Genomic DNA, 23399 nt, shown 5'->3' on the forward strand with positions numbered 1-23399 from the left:
CTTTGTGTCTCTTGGGCTCAGAGTTGTCGTGGGACCTTTGTGTCCTTCATTCTCCTTTGATCCAGGTGAGTTGAGACCAATTCATGCATCTCAGATGGCCGCTTATTAGCATTTAAGACCCCTGACGCCACACTTCAAAGCGGGATGCAGAATGTTTTCAGAAAAGAATGATTTTGCCAATTGACTTCGAAGTCCCCTTAAGCCATAGTCCCCAAAGCCCTCCCTTGCTCCGCTGACCTGTGAAGCATGTAGTTTATCCCGGAAACCTCTTTGCTTTTGGTCCAGTCCAGTTGAGCTGACCTTCCGTGTATTGAGCGCTGTCCTTCCCTTCACCTAAAGTCCTTCTTTTCTACTAACTAATCGCTAAATAACCCTCTCCCAGCCTCCCTCCCTCCCCGCCTTGTAAGCACAAAAGTATGTGTTCTTCTCAGTTCATACTATTTCTCAAGATCTTTTAATAGTGGTCGTATACAATATTTGTCCTTTTGCCTCTGACTAATTTCACTCAGCATGATGCCGTCCAGGTTCCTCCATGTTATGAAATGTTTCACAGACTCGTCACTGTTCTTTATCGATGCGTGGTATTCCATTGTGTGAATATACCATAGTTTATTTAACCAGTCCTCCGTTGATGGACAACTTGGTTGCTTCCAGCTTTTTGCTATTGTAACGTGAGCTGCAAGAAAGATGCGTATGCATATATCTGTTCGTGCAAAGGCTCTTATTTCTCTCGGGTATATTTCGAGGAGTGGGATTTCTGGGTTGTATTTTGAACTTTTGAAGAAAAGGCCAGATAGATTTCCAGAGTGGTTGTACCATGTGACATTCCCACCAGCAGCGTATTAGAGTTCCAATCTCTCGCAGCCTCTCCCACATTGATTATTTTGTGTTTTTTGGAGTAACGCCAACCTTGTTGGAGTGAGATGGAATCTCTTTGTAGTTTTAATTTGCATTTCTCTAACGGCTAATGATGGAGAGCGTTTTCTCAAGTATCTCTTAGCTGCCTGAATATCTTCTTTAGTGAAGTGCGTGTTCATATCCTTTGCCCACTTTTTGACTGGTTTCTTTGTCTTTTCGTGGTTGAGGTTTAACAGAATCATATAGACTTTAGAGATCAGGCGCTGGTCGGAGATGTCATAGCAGAAAATTCTTTCCCAATCTCTAGGTGGTCTTTTGACTCTTTTGGTGAAGTCTTCAGATGAGCATAGGTGTTTGATTTTTAGGAGCTCCCAGTTATCTGCTTTCTCTTCGTCATTTTTGGTAATGTTTTATATTCCGTTTCTGCCTTGTATTAGGGCTCCTAAGGTTGCCCCTATTTTTTCTTCCACGATCTTTATGGCTTTAGTCTTTATGTTTCAGACTTTGATCCGCTTGGAGTTAGGTTTTGTGCTTGGTGTGAGGTATGGGCCCTGTTTCATTTTTTTGCAAATGGATATCCAGTGATGCCAGCAGCATTTGTTCAAAAGACTGTCTTTTCCCCAATTAACTGACACCGGGCCTTCGTCAAATATCAGCGGCTCGTATGTGGATGGATTTCTATCTGGGTTCTCCATTGTGTTCCATGGGTCTATGTGCCTGTTGTTGTACCAGTACCAGGCTCTTTCGACTACTGTGGCTGTACAGTATGTTCTAAAATCAGGTAGAGTGAGGCCTCCCACTTTCTTCTTCCTTTTCAGTAATGCTTTACTTATCCGGGGCTTCTTTCCCTGCCGTAGGAAGTTGCTGATATGTTTCTCCATCACATTAAAAAATGTCACTGGAATTTGGATCGGAAGTGCACTGTAGGTAGAGATGTCTTTGGTAGAATAGACATTTTTACTCTGTTAAGTCTTCCTATCCATGAGCAAGGTATCTTTTTCCACTTATGTAAGTCCTTTTCAGTTTCTTGCACTAGTTCTTTGTAGTTTGCTTTAAATAGGTCTTTTACAGCTTCGGTAAGACTTATTCCTAAGTCTTTTGTCTTCTTGGTGGCTTCTGTGAATGGTATTGATTTGGAGATTTCCTCTTCGATGTTCTTTTTGTTGATGTAGAGGAACCCAGGTGATTTCTCTATGTTTATCTTATACCCTGCGACTCTACAAAACTCTTCTGTTAGTTTCAGTAGTTTTCTGGAGGATTCCTTAGGGTTTTCTGTGTAGAAGATCATGTCATCTGCAAAGAGACGTAATTTTACTTCCTCCTTGCCAATCCGGATTCCCTTTATTTCTTTGTCTAGCCTAATTGCTCTGGCTAGGACCTCTGGCCCAATGTTGAATAAGAGTGGTGATAAAGGGCATCCTTGTCTGGTTCCCGTTCTCAAGGGAAATGCTTTCAGGCTCTCTCCGTTTAGGGTGCTGTTGCCTGTCGGCTCTGTATACATGCCCTTTATTCTGTTGAGGAATTTTCCTTCAATTCCTATTTGGCTGAGAGTTGTGATCGTGAATGGGTGTTGGACTTTGTCAAATGCCTTTTCTGAATCAATGGATACGATCCTGTGGTTTTTGTCTTTTGTTTTATTTAGACGGTGGATTACATTAATGGTATTTCTAATAGTAAAGGAGCCTTGCATACCTGGTAGAAATCCCACTTGGTCATGGTGGATTATTTCTTTGCTATGGTGTTGAATTCTAATGGCTAGCATTTTGTTGAGGAGTTTGGCGTCTTTGTTCATGAGGGATATATTCCGTGAGTTTTTAAAAACTATTTATTGTGCTTTAAGTGAACATGTACAAATCAAGTCAATCTGTCACACATAAGCTTTTCTACACCTTACTCCATATTCCCACTTACTCTCCACCAAAAGAGTTCGCCCGCTCCCTCCTTTGAGTCTCTCCTTTCGTAAAGATTTTGCCAGTTTCTAACCCTCTCTACCCTCCTAGCTCCCCTCCAGACAGGAGATTCCAACACAGTCTCAAGTGTCCACCTGATACAAGTAGCTTCCTCTTCGTCAGCATCTCTCTCCAACCCATTGTCCAGTCCTTTCCGTGTCTGATGAGTTGTCTTGGGAATGGTTCCTGTCCTAGGCCATCAGAAGGTTTGGGGAACACGACCCCCGGGATTCTTCTAGTCTCAGTGCGACCATTAAGTCTGGTCGTTTTGTGAGAAATTGGGGTCTGCATCCCACTGTTCTCCTGCTCCCTCAGGGATTCTCTGTTGTGCTCCCTGTCAGGGCAGTCATGGGTTGTGGCCGGGTACACTCAGTTCTTCTAGTCTCAGGATGATGGAAGTCTCTGGTTCATGTGGCCCTTTGTGTCTCTTGGGCTCAGAGTTGTCGTGGGACTTTTGTGTCCTTCATTCTCCTTTGATCCAGGTGAGTTGAGACCAATTCATGCATCTCAGATGGCCGCTTATTAGCATTTAAGACCCCTGACGCCACACTTCAAAGCGGGATGCAGAATGTTTTCAGAAGAGAATGATTTTGCCAATTGACTTAGAAGTCCCCTTAAGCCATAGTCCCCAAAGCCCTCCCTTGCTCCGCTGACCTGTGAAGCATGTAGTTTATCCCGGAAACCTCTTTGCTTTTGGTCCAGTCCAGTTGAGCTGACCTTCCGTGTATTGAGCGCTGTCCTTCCCTTCACCTAAAGTCCTTCTTTTCTACTAACTAATCGCTAAATAACCCTCTCCCACCCTCCCTCCCTCCCCGCCTCGTAAGCACAAAAGTATGTGTTCTTCTCAGTTCATACTATTTCTCAAGATCTTTTAATAGTGGTCGTATACAATATTTACCCTTTTGCCTGTGACTAATTTCACTCAGCATGATGCCGTCCAGGTTCCTCCATGTTATGAAATGTTTCACAGACTCGTCACTGTTCTTTATCGATGCGTGGTATTCCATTGTGTGAATATAACATAGTTTATTTAACCAGTCCTCCGTTGATGGACAACTCGGTCGCTTCCAGCTTTTTGCTATTGTAACGTGAGCTGCAAGAAAAATACGTATGCATATATCTGTTCCTGCGAAGGATCTTATTTCTCTCGGGTATATTCCGAGGAGTGGGATTTCTGGGTTGTATTTTGAACTTTTGAAGAAAACGCCAGATAGATTTCCAGAGTGGTTGTACCATGTGACATTCCCACCAGCAGCGTATTAGAGTTCCAATCTCTCGCAGCCTCTCCCACATTGATTATTTTGTGTTTTTTGGAGTAACGCCAGCCTTGTTGGAGTGAGATGGAATCTCTTTGTAGTTTTAATTTGCATTTCTCTAATGGCTAATGATGGAGAGCGTTTTCTCAAGTATCTCTTAGCTGCCTGAATATCTTCTTTAGTGAAGTGCGTGTTCATATCCTTTGCCCACTTTTTGATTGGTTTCTTTGTCTTTTCGTGGTTGAGGTTGAACAGAATCATATAGATTTTAGAGATCAGGCGCTGGTCGGAGAGGTCATAGCAGAAAATTCTTTCCCAATCTCTAGGTGGTCTTTTGACTCTTTTGGTGAAGTCTTCAGATGAGCATAGGTGTTTGATTTTTAGGAGCTCCCAGTTATCTGCTTTCTCTTCGTCATTTTTGGTAATGTTTTATATTCTGTTTCTGCCTTGTATTAGGGCTCCTAAGGTTGCCCCTATTTTTTCTTCCACGATCTTTATTGCTTTAGTCTTTATGTTTCAGACTTTTGATCCGCTTGGAGTTAGGTTTTGTGCTTGGTGTGAGGTATGGGCCCTGTTTCATTTTTTTGCAAATGGATATCCAGTGATGCCAACAGCATTTGTTCAAAAGACTGTCTTTTCCCCAATTAACTGACACCGGGCCTTCGTCAAATATCAGCAGCTCGTATGTGGATGGATTTATATCTGGGTTCTCCATTGTGTTCCATGGGTCTATGTGCCTGTTGTTGTACCAGTACCAGGCTCTTTCGACTACTGTGGCTGTACAGTATGTTCTAAAATCAGGTAGAGTGAGGCCTCCCACTTTCTTCTTCCTTTTCAGTAATGCTTTACTTATCCGGGGCTTCTTTCCCTGCCATAGGAAGTTGCTGATATGTTTCTCCATCACATTAAAAAATGTCCCTGGAATTTGGATCGCAAGTGCACTGTAGGTAGAATAGACATTTTTACTCTGTTAAGTCTTCCTATCCATGAGCAAGGTATCTTTTTCCACTTATGTAGGTCCTTTTTAGTTTCTTGCACTAGTTCTTTGTACTTTGCTTTAAATAGTTCTTTTATAGCTTCGGTAAGACTTATTCCTTAGTGTTTTGTCTTCTTGGTGGCTTCTGTGAATGGTATTGATTTGGAGATTTCCTCTTCGATGTTCTTTTTGTTGATGTAGAGGAACCCAAGTGATTTCTCTATGTTTATCTTATACCCTGCGACTCTACAAAACTCTTCTGTTAGTTTCAGTAGTTTTCTGGAGGATTCCTTAGGGTTTTCTGTGTAGAAGATCATGTCATCTGCAAAGAGACGTAATTTTACTTCCTCCTTGCCAATCCGGATTCCCTTTATTTCGTTGTCTAGCCTAATTGCTCTGGCTAGGACCTCTGGCCCAATGTTGAATAAGAGTGGTGATAAAGGGCATCCTTGTCTGGTTCCCGTTCTCAAGGGAAATGCTTTCAGGCTCTCTCCGTTTAGGGTGCTGTTGCCTGTCGGCTCTGTATACATGCCCTTTATTCTGTTGAGGAATTTTCCTTCAATTCCTATTTGGCTGAGAGTTGTGATCATGAATGGGTGTTGGACTTTGTCAAATGCCTTTTCTGAATCAATGGATACGATCCTGTGGTTTTTGTCTTTTGTTTTATTTAGACGGTGGATTACATTAATGGTATTTCTAATATTAAAGGAGCCTTGCATACCTGGTAGAAATCCCACTTGGTCATGGTGGATTATTTCTTTGATATGCTATTGAATTCTAATGGCTAGCATTTTGTTGAGGATTTTGGCGTCTTTGTTCATGAGGGATATATTCCGTGAGTTTTTAAAAACTATTTATTGTGCTTTAAGTGAACATGTACAAATCAAGTCAATCTGTCACACATAAGCTTTTCTATACCTTACTCCATATTCCCACTTACTCTCCCCCAAAAGAGTTCGCCCGCTCCCTCCTTTGAGTCTCTCCTTTCGTAAAGATTTTGCCAGTTTCTAACCCTCTCTACCCTCCTAGCTCCCCTGCAGACAGGAGATTCCAACACAGTCTCAAGTGTCCACCTGATACAAGTAGCTTCCTCTTCGTCAGCATCTCTCTCCAACCCATTGTCCAGTCCTTTCCGTGTCTGATGAGTTGTCTTGGGGAATGGTTCCTGTCCTAGGCCATCAGAAGGTTTGGGGAACACGACCGCCGGGATTCTTCTACTCTCAGTCCGACCATGAAGTCTGGTCGTTTTGTGAGAAATTGGGGTCTGCATCCCACTGTTCTCCTGCTCCCTCAGGGATTCTCTGTTGTGCTCCCTGTCAGGGCAGTCATGGGTTGTGGCCGGGTACACTCTAGTTCTTCTAGTCTCAGGATGATGGAAGTCTCTGGTTCATGTGGCCCTTTGTGTCTCTTGGGCTCAGAGTTGTCGTGTGACCTTTGTGTCCTTCATTCTCCTTTGATCCAGGTGAGTTGGGACCAATTCATGCATCTCAGATGGCCGCTTATTAGCATTTAAGACCCCTGACGCCACACTTGAAAGCGGGATGCAGAATGTTTTCAGAAGAGAATGATTTTGCCAATTGACTTAGAAGTCCCCTTAAGCCATAGTCCCCAAAGCCCTCCCTTGCTCCGCTGACCTGTGAAGCATGTAGTTTATCCCGGAAACCTCTTTGCTTTTGGTCCAGTCCAGTTGAGCTGACCTTCCGTGTATTGAGCGCTGTCCTTCCCTTCACCTAAAGTCCTTCTTTTCTACTAACTAATCGCTAAATAACCCTCTCCCAGCCTCCCTCCCTCCCCGCCTCGTAAGCACAAAAGTATGTGTTCTTCTCAGTTCATACTATTTCTCAAGATCTTATAATAGTGGTCGTATACAATATTTGTCCTTTTGCCTCTGACTAATTTCACTCAGCATAATGCCGTCCAGGTTCCTCCATGTTATGAAATGTTTCACAGACTCGTCACTGTTCTTTATCGATGCGTGGTATTCCATTGTGTGAATATACCATAGTTTATTTAACCAGTCCTCCGTTGATGGACAACTTGGTTGCTTCCAGCTTTTTGCTATTGTAACGTGAGCTGCAAGAAAGATGCGTATGCATATATCTGTTCGTGCGAAGGCTCTTATTTCTCTCGGGTATATTTCGAGGAGTGGGATTTCTGGGTTGTATTTTGAACTTTTGAAGAAAAGGCCAGATAGATTTCCAGAGTGGTTGTACCATGTGACATTCCCACCAGCAGCGTATTAGAGTTCCAATCTCTCGCAGCCTCTCCCACATTGATTATTTTGTGTTTTTTGGAGTAACGCCAGCCTTGTTGGAGTGAGATGGAATCTCTTTGTAGTTTTAATTTGCATTTCTCTAACGGCTAATGATGGAGAGCGTTTTCTCAAGTATCTCTTAGCTGCCTGAATATCTTCTTTAGTGAAGTGCGAGTTCATATCCTTTGCCCACTTTTTGATTGGTTTCTTTGTCTTTTCGTGGTTGAGGTTTACCAGAATCATATAGATTTTAGAGATCAGGCGCTGGTCGGAGATGTCATAGCAGAAAATTCTTTCCCAATCTCTAGGTGGTCTTTTGACTCTTTTGGTGAAGTCTTCAGATGAGCATAGGTGTTTGATTTTTAGGAGCTCCCAGTTTTCTGCTTTCTCTTCATCATTTTTGGTAATGTTTTATATTCTGTTTCTGCCTTGTATTAGGGCTCCTAAGGTTGCCCCTATTTTTTCTTCCACGATCTTTATGGCTTTAGTCTTTATGTTTCAGACTTTGATCCGCTTGGAGTTAGGTTTTGTGCTTGGTGTGAGGTATGGGCCCTGTTTCATTTTTTTGCAAATGGATATCCAGTGATGCCAGCAGCATTTGTTCAAAAGACTGTCTTTTCCCCAATTAACTGACACCGGGCCTTCGTCAAATATCAGCGGCTCGTATGTGGATGGATTTATATCTGGGTTCTCCATTGTGTTCCATGGGTCTATGTGCCTGTTGTTGTACCAGTACCAGGCTCTTTCGACTACTGTGGCTGTACAGTATGTTCTAAAATCAGGTAGAGTGAGGCCTCCCACTTTCTTCTTCCTTTTCAGTAATGCTTTACTTATCCGGGGCTTCTTTCCCTGCCGTAGGAAGTTGCTGATATGTTTCTCCATCACATTAAAAAATGTCCCTGGAATTTGGATCGCAAGTGCACTGTAGGTAGAGATGGCTTTGGTAGAATAGACATTTTTACTCTGTTAAGTCTTCCTATCCATGAGCAAGGTATCTTTTTCCACTTATGTAGGTCCTTTTCAGTTTCTTGCACTAGTTCTTTGTAGTTTGCTTTAAATAGGTCTTTTACAGCTTCGGTAAGACTTATTCCTAAGTCTTTTGTCTTCTTGGTGGCTTCTGTGAATGGTATTGATTTGGAGATTTCCTCTTCGATGTTCTTTTTGTTGATGTAGAGGAACCCAGGTGATTTCTCTATGTTTATCTTATACCCTGCGACTCTACAAAACTCTTCTGTTAGTTTCAGTAGTTTTCTGGAGGATTCCTTAGGGTTTTCTGTGTAGAAGATCATGTCATCTGCAAAGAGACGTAATTTTACTTCCTCCTTGCCAATCCGGATTCCCTTTATTTCTTTGTCTAGCCTAATTGCTCTGGCTAGGACCTCTGGCCCAATGTTGAATAAGAGTGGTGATAAAGGGCATCCTTGTCTGGTTCCCGTTCTCAAGGGAAATGCTTTCAGGCTCTCTCCGTTTAGGGTGCTGTTGCCCGTCGGCTCTGTATACATGCCCTTTATTCTGTTGAGGGATTTTCCTTCAATTCCTATTTGGCTGAGAGTTGTGATCGTGAATGGGTGTTGGACTTTGTCAAATGCCTTTTCTGAATCAATGGATACGATCCTGTGGTTTTTGTCTTTTGTTTTATTTAGACGGTGGATTACATTAATGGTATTTCTAATAGTAAAGGAGCCTTGCATACCTGGTAGAAATCCCACTTGGTCATGGTGGATTATTTCTTTGCTATGGTGTTGAATTCTAATGGCTAGCATTTTGTTGAGGAGTTTGGCGTCTTTGTTCATGAGGGATATATTCCGTGAGTTTTTAAAAACTATTTATTGTGCTTTAAGTGAACATGTACAAATCAAGTCAATCTGTCACACATAAGCTCTTCTACACCTTACTCCATATTCCCACTTACTCTCCACCAAAAGAGTTCGCCCGCTCCCTCCTTTGAGTCTCTCCTTTCGTAAAGATTTTGCCAGTTTCTAACCCTCTCTACCCTCCTAGCTCCCCTCCAGACAGGAGATTCCAACACAGTCTCAAGTGTCCACCTGATACAAGTAGCTTCCTCTTCGTCAGCATCTCTCTCCAACCCATTGTCCAGTCCTTTCCGTGTCTGATGAGTTGTCTTGGGAATGGTTCCTGTCCTAGGCCATCAGAAGGTTTGGGGAACACGACCGCCGGGATTCTTCTAGTCTCAGTGCGACCATTAAGTCTGGTCGTTTTGTGAGAAATTGGGGTCTGCATCCCACTGTTCTCCTGCTCCCTCAGGGATTCTCTGTTGTGCTCCCTGTCAGGGCAGTCATGGGTTGTGGCCGGGTACACTCAGTTCTTCTAGTCTCAGGATGATGGAAGTCTCTGGTTCATGTGGCCCTTTGTGTCTCTTGGGCTCAGAGTTGTCGTGGGACTTTTGTGTCCTTCATTCTCCTTTGATCCAGGTGAGTTGAGACCAATTCATGCATCTCAGATGGCCGCTTCTTAGTATTTAAGAACCCTGACGCCACACTTCAAAGCGGGATGCAGAATGTTTTCAGAATAGAATGATTTTGCCAATTGACTTAGAAGTCCCCTTAAGCCATAGTCCCCAAAGCCCTCCCTTGCTCCGCTGACCTGTGAAGTATGTAGTTTATCCCGGAAACCTCTTTGCTTTTGGTCCAGTCCAGTTGAGCTGACCTTCCGTGTATTGAGCGCTGTCCTTCCCTTCACCTAAAGTCCTTCTTTTCTACTAACTAATCGCTAAATAACCCTCTCCCAGCCTCCCTCCCTCCCCGCCTCGTAAGCACAAAAGTATGTGTTCTTCTCAGTTCATACTATTTCTCAAGATCTTTTAATAGTGGTCGTATACAATATTTGCCCTTTTGCCTCTGACTAATTTCACTCAGCATGATGCCGTCCAGGTTCCTCCATGTTATGAAATGTTTCACAGACTCGTCACTGTTCTTTATCGATGCGTGGTATTCCATTGTGTGAATATACCATAGTTTATTTAACCAGTCCTCCGTTGATGGACAACTCGGTCGCTTCCAGCTTTTTGCTATTGTAACGTGAGCTGCAAGAAAAATACGTATGCATATATCTGTTCCTGCGAAGGCTCTTATTTCTCTCGGGTATATTCCGAGGAGTGGGATTTCTGGGTTGTATTTTGAACTTTTGAAGAAAACGCCAGATAGATTTCCAGAGTGGTTGTACCATGTGACATTCCCACCAGCAGCGTATTAGAGTTCCAATCTCTCGCAGCCTCTCCCACATTGATTATTTTGTGTTTTTTGGAGTAACGCCAGCCTTGTTGGAGTGAGATGGAATCTCTTTGTAGTTTTCATTTGCATTTCTCTAATGGCTAATGATGGAGAGCGTTTTCTCAAGTATCTCTTAGCTGCCTGAATATCTTCTTTAGTGAAGTGCGTGTTCATATCCTTTGCCCACTTTTTGATTGGTTTCTTTGTCTTTTCGTGGTTGAGGTTGAACAGAATCATATAGATTTTAGAGATCAGGCTCTGGTCGGAGATGTCATAGCAGAAAATTCTTTCCCAATCTCTAGGTGGTCTTTTGACTCTTTTGGTGAAGTCTTCAGATGAGCATAGGTGTTTGATTTTTAGGAGCTCCCAGTTATCTGCTTTCTCTTCGTCATTTTTGGTAATGTTTTATATTCTGTTTCTGCCTTGTATTAGGGCTCCTAAGGTTGCCCCTATTTTTTCTTCCACGATCTTTATGGCTTTAGTCTTTATGTTTCAGACTTTTAATCCGCTTGGCGTTAGGTTTTGTGCTTGGTGTGAGGTATGGGCCCTGTTTCATTTTTTTGCAAATGGATATCCAGTGATGCCAACAGCATTTGTTCAAAAGACTGTCTTTTCCCCAATTAACTGACACCGGGCCTTCGTCAAATATCAGCAGCTCGTATGTGGATGGATTTATATCTGGGTTCTCCATTGTGTTCCATGGGTCTATGTGCCTGTTGTTGTACCAGTACCAGGCTCTTTCGACTACTGTGGCTGTACAGTATGTTCTAAAATCAGGTAAAGTGAGGCCTCCCACTTTCTTCTTCCTTTTCAGTAATGCTTTACTTCTCCGGGGCTTCTTTCCCTGCCATAGGAAGTTGCTGATATGTTTCTCCATCACATTAAAAAATGTCACTGGAATTTGGATCGCAAGTGCACTGTAGGTAGAGATGTCTTTGGTAGAATAGACATTTTTACTCTGTTAAGACTTCCTATCCATGAGCAAGGTATCTTTTTCCACTTATGTAGGTCCTTTTTAGTTTCTTGCACTAGTTCTTTGTAGTTTGCTTTAAATAGGTCTTTTACAGCTTCGGTAAGACTTATTCCTTAGTCTTTTGTCTTCTTGGTGGCTTCTGTGAATGGTATTGATTTGGAGATTTCCTCTTCGATGTTCTTTTTGTTGATGTAGAGGAACCCAAGTGATTTCTCTATGTTTATCTTATACCCTGCGACTCTACAAAACTCTTCTGTTAGTTTCAGTAGTTTTCTGGAGGATTCCTTAGGGTTTTCTGTGTAGAAGATCATGTCATCTGCAAAGAGACGTAATTTTACTTCCTCCTTGCCAATCCGGATTCCCTTTATTTCTTTGTCTAGCCTAATTGCTCTGGCTAGGACCTCTGGCACAATGTTGAATAAGAGTGGTGATAAAGGGCATCCTTGTCTGGTTCCCGTTCTCAAGGGAAATGCTTTCAGGCTCTCTCCGTTTAGGGTGCTGTTGCCTGTCGGCTCTGTATACATGCCCTTTATTCTGTTGAGGAATTTTCCTTCAATTCCTATTTGGCTGAGAGTTGTGATCGTGAATGGGTGTTGGACTTTGTCAAATGCCTTTTCTGAATCAATGGATACGATCCTGTGGTTTTTGTCTTTTGTTTTATTTATACGGTGGATTACATTAATGGTATTTCTAATATTAAAGGAGCCTTGCATACCTGGTAGAAATCCCACTTGGTCATGGTGGATTATTTCTTTGCTATGTTGTTGAATTCTAATGGCTAGCATTTTGTTGAGGATTTTGGCGTCTTTTTTCATGAGGGATATATTCCGTGAGTTTTTAAAAACTATTTATTGTGCTTTAAGTGAACATGTACAAATCAAGTCAATCTGTCACACATAAGCTTTTCTACACCTTACTCCATATTCCCACTTACTCTCCCCCAAAAGAGTTCGCCCGCTCCCTCCTTTGAGTCTCTCCTTTCGTAAAGATTTTGCCAGTTTCTAACCCTCTCTACCCTCCTAGCTCCCCTCCAGACAGGAGATTCCAACACAGTCTCAAGTGTCCACCTGATACAAGTAGCTTCCTCTTCGTCAGCATCTCTCTCCAACCCATTGTCCAGTCCTTTCCGTGTCTGATGAGTTGTCTTGGGGAATGGTTCCTGTCCTAGGCCATCAGAAGGTTTGGGGAACACGACCACCGGGATTCTTCTAATCTCAGTCTGACCATGAAGTCTGGTCGTTTTGTGAGAAATTGGGGTCTGCATCCCACTGTTCTCCTGCTCCCTCAGGGATTCTCTGTTGTGCTCCCTGTCAGGGCAGTCATGGGTTGTGGCTGGGTACGCTCTAGTTCTTCTAGTCTCAGGATGATGGAAGTCTCTGGTTCATGTGGCCCTTTGTGTCTCTTGGGCTCAGAGTTGTCGTGGGACCTTTGTGTCCTTCATTCTCCTTTGATCCAGGTGAGTTGAGACCAATTCATGCATCTCAGATGGCCGCTTATTAGCATTTAAGACCCCTGACGCCACACTTCAAAGCGGGATGCAGAATGTTTTCAGAATAGAATGATTTTGCCAATTGACTTCGAAGTCCCCTTAAGCCATAGTCCCCAAAGCCCTCCCTTGCTCCGCTGACCTGTGAAGCATGTAGTTTATCCCGGAAACCTCTTTGCTTTTGGTCCAGTCCAGTTGAGCTGACCTTCCGTGTATTGAGCGCTGTCCTTCCCTTCACCTAAAGTCCTTCTTTTCTACTAACTAATCGCTAAATAACCCTCTCCCACCCTCCCTCCCTCCCCGCCTCGTAAGCACAAAAGTATGTGTTCTTCTCAGTTCATACTATTTCTCAAGATCTTATAATAGTGGTCGTATACAATATTTGTCCTTTTGCCTCTGACTAATTTCACTCAGCATAATGCCGTCCAGGTTCGTCCATGTTATGAAATGTTTCACAGACTCGTCACTGTTCTTTATCGATGCGTGGTATTCCATTGTGTGAATATACCATAGTTTATTTAACCAGTCCTCCGTTGATGGACAACTCGGTCGCTTCCAGCTTTTTGCTATTGTAACGTGAGCTGCAAGAAAGATGCGTATGCATATATCTCTTCGTGCGAAGGCTCTTATTTAGCTAGGGTATATTCCGAGGAGTGGGATTTCTGGGTTGTATTTTGAACTTTTGAAGAAAAGGCCAGATAGATTTCCAGAGTGGTTGTACCATGTGACATTCCCACCAGCAGCGTATTAGAGTTCCAATCTCTCGCAGCCTCTCCCACATTGATTATTTTGTGTTTTTTGGAGTAACGCCAGCCTTGTTGGAGTGAGATGGAATCCCTTTGTAGTTTTAATTTGCATTTCTCTAATGGCTAATGATGGAGAGCGTTTTCTCAAGTATCTCTTAGCTGCCTGAATATCTTCTTTAGTGAAGTGCGTGTTCATATCCTTTGCCCACTTTTTGATTGGTTTCTTTGTCTTTTCGTGGTTGAGGTTGAACAGAATCATATAGATTTTAGAGATCAGGCGCTGGTCGGAGATGTCATAGCAGAAAATTCTTTCCCAATCTCTAGGTGGTCTTTTGACTCTTTTGGTGAAGTCTTCAGATGAGCATAGGTGTTTGATTTTTAGGAGCTCCCAGTTATCTGCTTTCTCTTCGTCATTTTTGGTAATGTTTTATATTCTGTTTCTGCCTTGTATTAGGGCTCCTAAGGTTGCCCCTATTTTTTCTTCCACGATCTTTATGGCTTTAGTCTTTATGTTTCAGACTTTGATCCTCTTGGAGTTAGGTTTTGTGCTTGGTGTGAGGTATGGGCCCTGTTTCATTTTTTTTGCAAATGGATATCCAGTGATGCCAGCAGCATTTGTTCAAAAGACTGTCTTTTCCCCAATTAACTGACACCGGGCCTTCGTCAAATATCAGCGGCTCGTATGTGGATGGATTTCTATATGGGTTCTCCATTGTGTTCCATGGGTCTATGTGCCTGTTGTTGTACCCGTACCAGGCTCTTTCAACTACTGTGGCTGTACAGTATGTTCTAAAATCAGGTAGACTGAGGCCTCCCACTTTCTTCTTCCTTTTCAGTAATGCTTTACTTCTCCGGGGCTTCTTTCCCTGCCATAGGAAGTTGCTGATATGTTTCTCCATCACATTAAAAAATGTCACTGGAATTTGGATCGCAAGTGCACTGTAGGTAGAATAGACATTTTTACTCTGTTAAGTCTTCCTATCCATGAGCAAGGTATCTTTTTCCACTTATGTAGGTCCTTTTTAGTTTCTTGCACTAGTTCTTTGTACTTTGCTTTAAATAGTTCTTTTATAGCTTCGGTAAGACTTATTCCTTAGTGTTTTGTCTTCTTGGTGGCTTCTGTGAATGGTATTGATTTGGAGATTTCCTCTTCGATGTTCTTTTTGTTGATGTAGAGGAACCCAAGTGATTTCTCTATGTTTATCTTATACCCTGCGACTCTAGAAAACTCTTCTGTTAGTTTCAGTAGTTTTCTGGAGGATTCCTTAGGGTTTTCTGTGTAGAAGATCATGTCATCTGCAAAGAGACGTAATTTTACTTCCTCCTTGCCAATCCGGATTCCCTTTATTTCGTTGTCTAGCCTAATTGCTCTGGCTAGGACCTCTGGCACAATGTTGAATAAGAGTGGTGATAAAGGGCATCCTTGTCTGGTTCCCGTTCTCAAGGGAAATGCTTTCAGGCTCTCTCCGTTTAGGGTGCTGTTGCCTGTCGGCTCTGTATACATGCCCTTTATTCTGTTGAGGAATTTTCCTTCAATTCCTATTTGGCTGAGAGTTGTGATCGTGAATGGGTGTTGGACTTTGTCAAATGCCTTTTCTGAATCAATGGATACGATCCTGTGGTGTTTGTCTTTTGTTTTATTTAGACGGTGGATTACATTAATGGTATTTCTAATAGTAAAGGAGCCTTGCATACCTGGTAGAAATCCCACTTGGTCATGGTGGATTATTTCTTTGCTATGTTGTTGAATTCTAATGGCTAGCATTTTGTTGAGGATTTTGGCGTCTTTTTTCATGAGGGATATATTCCGTGAGTTTTTAAAAACTATTTATTGTGCTTTAAGTGAACATGTACAAATCAAGTCAATCTGTCACACATAAGCTTTTCTACACCTTACTCCATATTCCCACTTACTCTCCCCCAAAAGAGTTCGCCCGCTCCCTCCTTTGAGTCTCTCCTTTCGTAAAGATTTTGCCAGTTTCTAACCCTCTCTACCCCCCTAGCTCCCCTCCAGACAGGAGATTCCAACACAGTCTCAAGTGTCCACCTGATACAAGTAGCTTCCTCTTCGTCAGCATCTCTCTCCAACCCATTGTCCAGTCCTTTCCGTGTCTGATGAGTTGTCTTGGGGAATGGTTCCTGTCCTAGGCCATCAGAAGGTTTGGGGAACACGACCACCGGGATTCTTCTAATCTCAGTCTGACCATGAAGTCTGGTCGTTTTGTGAGAAATTGGGGTCTGCATCCCACTGTTCTCCTGCTCCCTCAGGGATTCTCTGTTGTGCTCCCTGTCAGGGCAGTCATGGGTTGTGGCTGGGTACGCTCTAGTTCTTCTAGTCTCAGGATGATGGAAGTCTCTGGTTCATGTGGCCCTTTGTGTCTCTTGGGCTCAGAGTTGTCGTGGGACCTTTGTGTCCTTCATTCTCCTTTGATCCAGGTGAGTTGGGACCAATTCATGCATCTCAGATGGCCGCTTATTAGCATTTAAGACCCCTGACGCCACACTTCAAAGCGGGATGCAGAATGTTTTCAGAATAGAATGATTTTGCCAATTGACTTCGAAGTCCCCTTAAGCCATAGTCCCCAAAGCCCTCCCTTGCTCCGCTGACCTGTGAAGCATGTAGTTTATCCCGGAAACCTCTTTGCTTTTGGTCCAGTCCAGTTGAGCTGACCTTCCGTGTATTGAGCGCTGTCCTTCCCTTCACCTAAAGTCCTTCTTTTCTACTAACTAATCGCTAAATAACCCTCTCCCACCCTCCCTCCCTCCCCGCCTCGTAAGCACAAAAGTATGTGTTCTTCTCAGTTCATACTATTTCTCAAGATCTTATAATAGTGGTCGTATACAATATTTGTCCTTTTGCCTCTGACTAATTTCACTCAGCATAATGCCGTCCAGGTTCGTCCATGTTATGAAATGTTTCACAGACTCGTCACTGTTCTTTATCGATGCGTGGTATTCCATTGTGTGAATATACCATAGTTTATTTAACCAGTCCTCCGTTGATGGACAACTCGGTCGCTTCCAGCTTTTTGCTATTGTAACGTGAGCTGCAAGAAAGATGCGTATGCATATATCTCTTCGTGCGAAGGCTCTTATTTAGCTAGGGTATATTCCGAGGAGTGGGATTTCTGGGTTGTATTTTGAACTTTTGAAGAAAAGGCCAGATAGATTTCCAGAGTGGTTGTACCATGTGACATTCCCACCAGCAGCGTATTAGAGTTCCAATCTCTCGCAGCCTCTCCCACATTGATTATTTTGTGTTTTTTGGAGTAACGCCAGCCTTGTTGGAGTGAGATGGAATCCCTTTGTAGTTTTAATTTGCATTTCTCTAATGGCTAATGATGGAGAGCGTTTTCTCAAGTATCTCTTAGCTGCCTGAATATCTTCTTTAGTGAAGTGCGTGTTCATATCCTTTGCCCACTTTTTGATTGGTTTCTTTGTCTTTTCGTGGTTGAGGTTGAACAGAATCATATAGATTTTAGAGATCAGGCGCTGGTCGGAGATGTCATAGCAGAAAATTCTTTCCCAATCTCTAGGTGGTCTTTTGACTCTTTTGGTGAAGTCTTCAGATGAGCATAGGTGTTTGATTTTTAGGAGCTCCCAGTTATCTGCTTTCTCTTCGTCATTTTTGGTAATGTTTTATATTCTGTTTCTGCCTTGTATTAGGGCTCCTAAGGTTGCCCCTATTTTTTCTTCCACGATCTTTATGGCTTTAGTCTTTATGTTTCAGACTTTGATCCTCTTGGAGTTAGGTTTTGTGCTTGGTGTGAGGTATGGGCCCTGTTTCATTTTTTTTGCAAATGGATATCCAGTGATGCCAGCAGCATTTGTTCAAAAGACTGTCTTTTCCCCAATTAACTGACACCGGGCCTTCGTCAAATATCAGCGGCTCGTATGTGGATGGATTTCTATCTGGGTTCTCCATTGTGTTCCATGGGTCTATGTGCCTGTTGTTGTACCCGTACCAGGCTCTTTCCACTACTGTGGCTGTACAGTATGTTCTAAAATCAGGTAGACTGAGGCCTCCCACTTTCTTCTTCCTTTTCAGTAATGCTTTACTTCTCCGGGGCTTCTTTCCCTGCCATAGGAAGTTGCTGATATGTTTCTCCATCACATTAAAAAATGTCACTGGAATTTGGATCGCAAGTGCACTGTAGGTAGAATAGACATTTTTACTCTGTTAAGTCTTCCTATCCATGAGCAACGTATCTTTTTCCACTTATGTAGGTCCTTTTTAGTTTCTTGCACTAGTTCTTTGTACTTTGCTTTAAATAGTTCTTTTATAGCTTCGGTAAGACTTATTCCTTAGTGTTTTGTCTTCTTGGTGGCTTCTGTGAATGGTATTGATTTGGAGATTTCCTCTTCGATGTTCTTTTTGTTGATGTAGAGGAACCCAAGTGATTTCTCTATGTTTATCTTATACCCTGCGACTCTACAAAACTCTTCTGTTAGTTTCAGTAGTTTTCTGGAGGATTCCTTAGGGTTTTCTGTGTAGAAGATCATGTCATCTGCAAAGAGACGTAATTTTACTTCCTCCTTGCCAATCCGGATTCCCTTTATTTCGTTGTCTAGCCTAATTGCTCTGGCTAGGACCTCTGGCACAATGTTGAATAAGAGTGGTGATAAAGGGCATCCTTGTCTGGTTCCCGTTCTCAAGGGAAATGCTTTCAGGCTCTCTCCGTTTAGGGTGCTGTTGCCTGTCGGCTCTGTATACATGCCCTTTATTCTGTTGAGGAATTTTCCTTCAATTCCTATTTGGCTGAGAGTTGTGATCGTGAATGGGTGTTGGACTTTGTCAAATGCCTTTTCTGAATCAATGGATACGATCCTGTGGTGTTTGTCTTTTGTTTTATTTAGACGGTGGATTACATTAATGGTATTTCTAATAGTAAAGGAGCCTTGCATACCTGGTAGAAATCCCACTTGGTCATGGTGGATTATTTCTTTGCTATGTTGTTGAATTCTAATGGCTAGCATTTTGTTGAGGATTTTGGCGTCTTTTTTCATGAGGGATATATTCCGTGAGTTTTTAAAAACTATTTATTGTGCTTTAAGTGAACATGTACAAATCAAGTCAATCTGTCACACATAAGCTTTTCTACACCTTACTCCATATTCCCACTTACTCTCCCCCAAAAGAGTTCGCCCGCTCCCTCCTTTGAGTCTCTCCTTTCGTAAAGATTTTGCCAGTTTCTAACCCTCTCTACCCCCCTAGCTCCCCTCCAGACAGGAGATTCCAACACAGTCTCAAGTGTCCACCTGATACAAGTAGCTTCCTCTTCGTCAGCATCTCTCTCCAACCCATTGTCCAGTCCTTTCCGTGTCTGATGAGTTGTCTTGGGGAATGGTTCCTGTCCTAGGCCATCAGAAGGTTTGGGGAACACGACCACCGGGATTCTTCTAATCTCAGTCTGACCATGAAGTCTGGTCGTTTTGTGAGAAATTGGGGTCTGCATCCCACTGTTCTCCTGCTCCCTCAGGGATTCTCTGTTGTGCTCCCTGTCAGGGCAGTCATGGGTTGTGGCTGGGTACGCTCTAGTTCTTCTAGTCTCAGGATGATGGAAGTCTCTGGTTCATGTGGCCCTTTGTGTCTCTTGGGCTCAGAGTTGTCGTGGGACCTTTGTGTCCTTCATTCTCCTTTGATCCAGGTGAGTTGGGACCAATTCATGCATCTCAGATGGCCGCTTATTAGCATTTAAGACCCCTGACGCCACACTTCAAAGCGGGATGCAGAATGTTTTCAGAATAGAATGATTTTGCCAATTGACTTCGAAGTCCCCTTAAGCCATAGTCCCCAAAGCCCTCCCTTGCTCCGCTGACCTGTGAAGCATGTAGTTTATCCCGGAAACCTCTTTGCTTTTGGTCCAGTCCAGTTGAGCTGACCTTCCGTGTATTGAGCGCTGTCCTTCCCTTCACCTAAAGTCCTTCTTTTCTACTAACTAATCGCTAAATAACCCTCTCCCACCCTCCCTCCCTCCCCGCCTCGTAAGCACAAAAGTATGTGTTCTTCTCAGTTCATACTATTTCTCAAGATCTTATAATAGTGGTCGTATACAATATTTGTCCTTTTGCCTCTGACTAATTTCACTCAGCATAATGCCGTCCAGGTTCGTCCATGTTATGAAATGTTTCACAGACTCGTCACTGTTCTTTATCGATGCGTGGTATTCCATTGTGTGAATATACCATAGTTTATTTAACCAGTCCTCCGTTGATGGACAACTCGGTCGCTTCCAGCTTTTTGCTATTGTAACGTGAGCTGCAAGAAAGATGCGTATGCATATATCTCTTCGTGCGAAGGCTCTTATTTAGCTAGGGTATATTCCGAGGAGTGGGATTTCTGGGTTGTATTTTGAACTTTTGAAGAAAAGGCCAGATAGATTTCCAGAGTGGTTGTACCATGTGACATTCCCACCAGCAGCGTATTAGAGTTCCAATCTCTCGCAGCCTCTCCCACATTGATTATTTTGTGTTTTTTGGAGTAACGCCAGCCTTGTTGGAGTGAGATGGAATCCCTTTGTAGTTTTAATTTGCATTTCTCTAATGGCTAATGATGGAGAGCGTTTTCTCAAGTATCTCTTAGCTGCCTGAATATCTTCTTTAGTGAAGTGCGTGTTCATATCCTTTGCCCACTTTTTGATTGGTTTCTTTGTCTTTTCGTGGTTGAGGTTGAACAGAATCATATAGATTTTAGAGATCAGGCGCTGGTCGGAGATGTCATAGCAGAAAATTCTTTCCCAATCTCTAGGTGGTCTTTTGACTCTTTTGGTGAAGTCTTCAGATGAGCATAGGTGTTTGATTTTTAGGAGCTCCCAGTTATCTGCTTTCTCTTCGTCATTTTTGGTAATGTTTTATATTCTGTTTCTGCCTTGTATTAGGGCTCCTAAGGTTGCCCCTATTTTTTCTTCCACGATCTTTATGGCTTTAGTCTTTATGTTTCAGACTTTGATCCTCTTGGAGTTAGGTTTTGTGCTTGGTGTGAGGTATGGGCCCTGTTTCATTTTTTTTGCAAATGGATATCCAGTGATGCCAGCAGCATTTGTTCAAAAGACTGTCTTTTCCCCAATTAACTGACACCGGGCCTTCGTCAAATATCAGCGGCTCGTATGTGGATGGATTTCTATCTGGGTTCTCCATTGTGTTCCATGGGTCTATGTGCCTGTTGTTGTACCCGTACCAGGCTCTTTCCACTACTGTGGCTGTACAGTATGTTCTAAAATCAGGTAGACTGAGGCCTCCCACTTTCTTCTTCCTTTTCAGTAATGCTTTACTTCTCCGGGGCTTCTTTCCCTGCCATAGGAAGTTGCTGATATGTTTCTCCATCACATTAAAAAATGTCACTGGAATTTGGATCGCAAGTGCACTGTAGGTAGAATAGACATTTTTACTCTGTTAAGTCTTCCTATCCATGAGCAACGTATCTTTTTCCACTTATGTAGGTCCTTTTTAGTTTCTTGCACTAGTTCTTTGTACTTTGCTTTAAATAGTTCTTTTATAGCTTCGGTAAGACTTATTCCTTAGTGTTTTGTCTTCTTGGTGGCTTCTGTGAATGGTATTGATTTGGAGATTTCCTCTTCGATGTTCTTTTTGTTGATGTAGAGGAACCCAAGTGATTTCTCTATGTTTATCTTATACCCTGCGACTCTACAAAACTCTTCTGTTAGTTTCAGTAGTTTTCTGGAGGATTCCTTAGGGTTTTCTGTGTAGAAGATCATGTCATCTGCAAAGAGACGTAATTTTACTTCCTCCTTGCCAATCCGGATTCCCTTTATTTCGTTGTCTAGCCTAATTGCTCTGGTTAGGACCTCTGGCACAATGTTGAATAAGAGTGGTGATAAAGGGCATCCTTGTCTGGTTCCCGTTCTCAAGGGAAATGCTTTCAGGCTCTCTCCGTTTAGGGTGCTGTTGCCTGTCGGCTCTGTATACATGCCCTTTATTCTGTTGAGGAATTTTCCTTCAATTCCTATTTGGCTGAGAGTTGTGATCGTGAATGGGTGTTGGACTTTGTCAAATGCCTTTTCTGAATCAATGGATACGATCCTGTGGTGTTTGTCTTTTGTTTTATTTAGACGGTGGATTACATTAATGGTATTTCTAATAGTAAAGGAGCCTTGCATACCTGGTAGAAATCCCACTTGGTCATGGTGGATTATTTCTCTGCTATGTTGTTGAATTCTAATGGCTAGCATTTTGTTGAGGATTTTGGCGTCTTTGTTCATGAGGGATATATTCCGTGAGTTTTTAAAAACTATTTATTGTGCTTTAAGTGAACATGTACAAATCAAGTCAATCTGTCACACATAAGCTTTTCTACACCTTACTCCATATTCCCACTTACTCTCCCCCAAAAGAGTTCGCCCGCTCCCTCCTTTGAGTCTCTCCTTTCGTAAAGATTTTGCCAGTTTCTAACCCTCTCTACCCTCCTAGCTCCCCTCCAGACAGGAGATTCCAACACAGTCTCAAGTGTCCACCTGATACAAGTAGCTTCCTCTTCGTCAGCATCTCTCTCCAACCCATTGTCCAGTCCTTTCCGTGTCTGATGAGTTGTCTTGGGGAATGGTTCCTGTCCTAGGCCATCAGAAGGTTTGGGGAACACGACCGCCGGGATTCTTCTAGTCTCAGTCCGACCATTAAGTCTGCTCGTTTTGTGAGAAATTGGGGTCTGCATCCCACTCTTCTCTTCCTCCCTCAGGGATTCTCTGTTGTGCTCCCTGTCAGGGCAGTCATGGGTTGTGGCCGGGTACACTCTAGTTCTTCTAGTCTCAGGATGATGGAAGTCTCTGGTTCATGTGGCCCTTTGTGTCTCTTGGGCTCAGAGTTGTCGTGGGACCTTTGTGTCCTTCATTCTCCTTTGATCCAGGTGAGTTGGGACCAATTCATGCATCTCAGATGGCCGCTTATTAGCATTTAAGACCCCTGACGCCACACTTCAAAGCGGGATGCAGAATGTTTTCAGAATAGAATGATTTTGCCAATTGACTTAGAAGTCCCCTTAAGCCATAGTCCCCAAAGCCCTCCCTTGCTCCGCTGACCTGTGAAGCATGTAGTTTATCCCGGAAACCTCTTTGCTTTTGGTCCAGTCCAGTTGAGCTGACCTTCCGTGTATTGAGCGCTGTCCTTCCCTTCACCTAAAGTCCTTCTTTTCTACTAACTAATCGCTAAATAACCCTCTCCCACCCTCCCGCCCTCCCCGCCTCGTAAGCACAAAAGTATGTGTTCTTCTCAGTTCATACTATTTCTCAAGATCTTATAATAGTGGTCGTATACAATATTTGTCCTTTTGCCTCTGACTAATTTCACTCAGCATAATGCCGTCCAGGTTCCTCCATGTTATGAAATGTTTCACAGACTCGTCACTGTTCTTTATCGATGCGTGGTATTCCATTGTGTGAATATACCATAGTTTATTTAACCAGTCCTCCGTTGATGGACAACTCGGTCGCTTCCAGCTTTTTGCTATTGTAACGTGAGCTGCAAGAAAGATGCGTATGCATATATCTCTTCGTGCGAAGGCTCTTATTTCTCTAGGGTGTATTGCGAGGAGTGGGATTTCTGGGTTGTATTTTGAACTTTTGAAGAAAAGGCCAGATAGATTTCCAGAGTGGTTGTACCATGTGACATTCCCACCAGCAGCGTATTAGAGTTCCAATCTCTCGCAGCCTCTCCCACAT

Source organism: Elephas maximus, chromosome 25 (genome assembly GCF_024166365.1).
Source record: "Elephas maximus indicus isolate mEleMax1 chromosome 25, mEleMax1 primary haplotype, whole genome shotgun sequence".
NCBI classification, from domain to species: Eukaryota; Metazoa; Chordata; class Mammalia; order Proboscidea; family Elephantidae; genus Elephas; species Elephas maximus.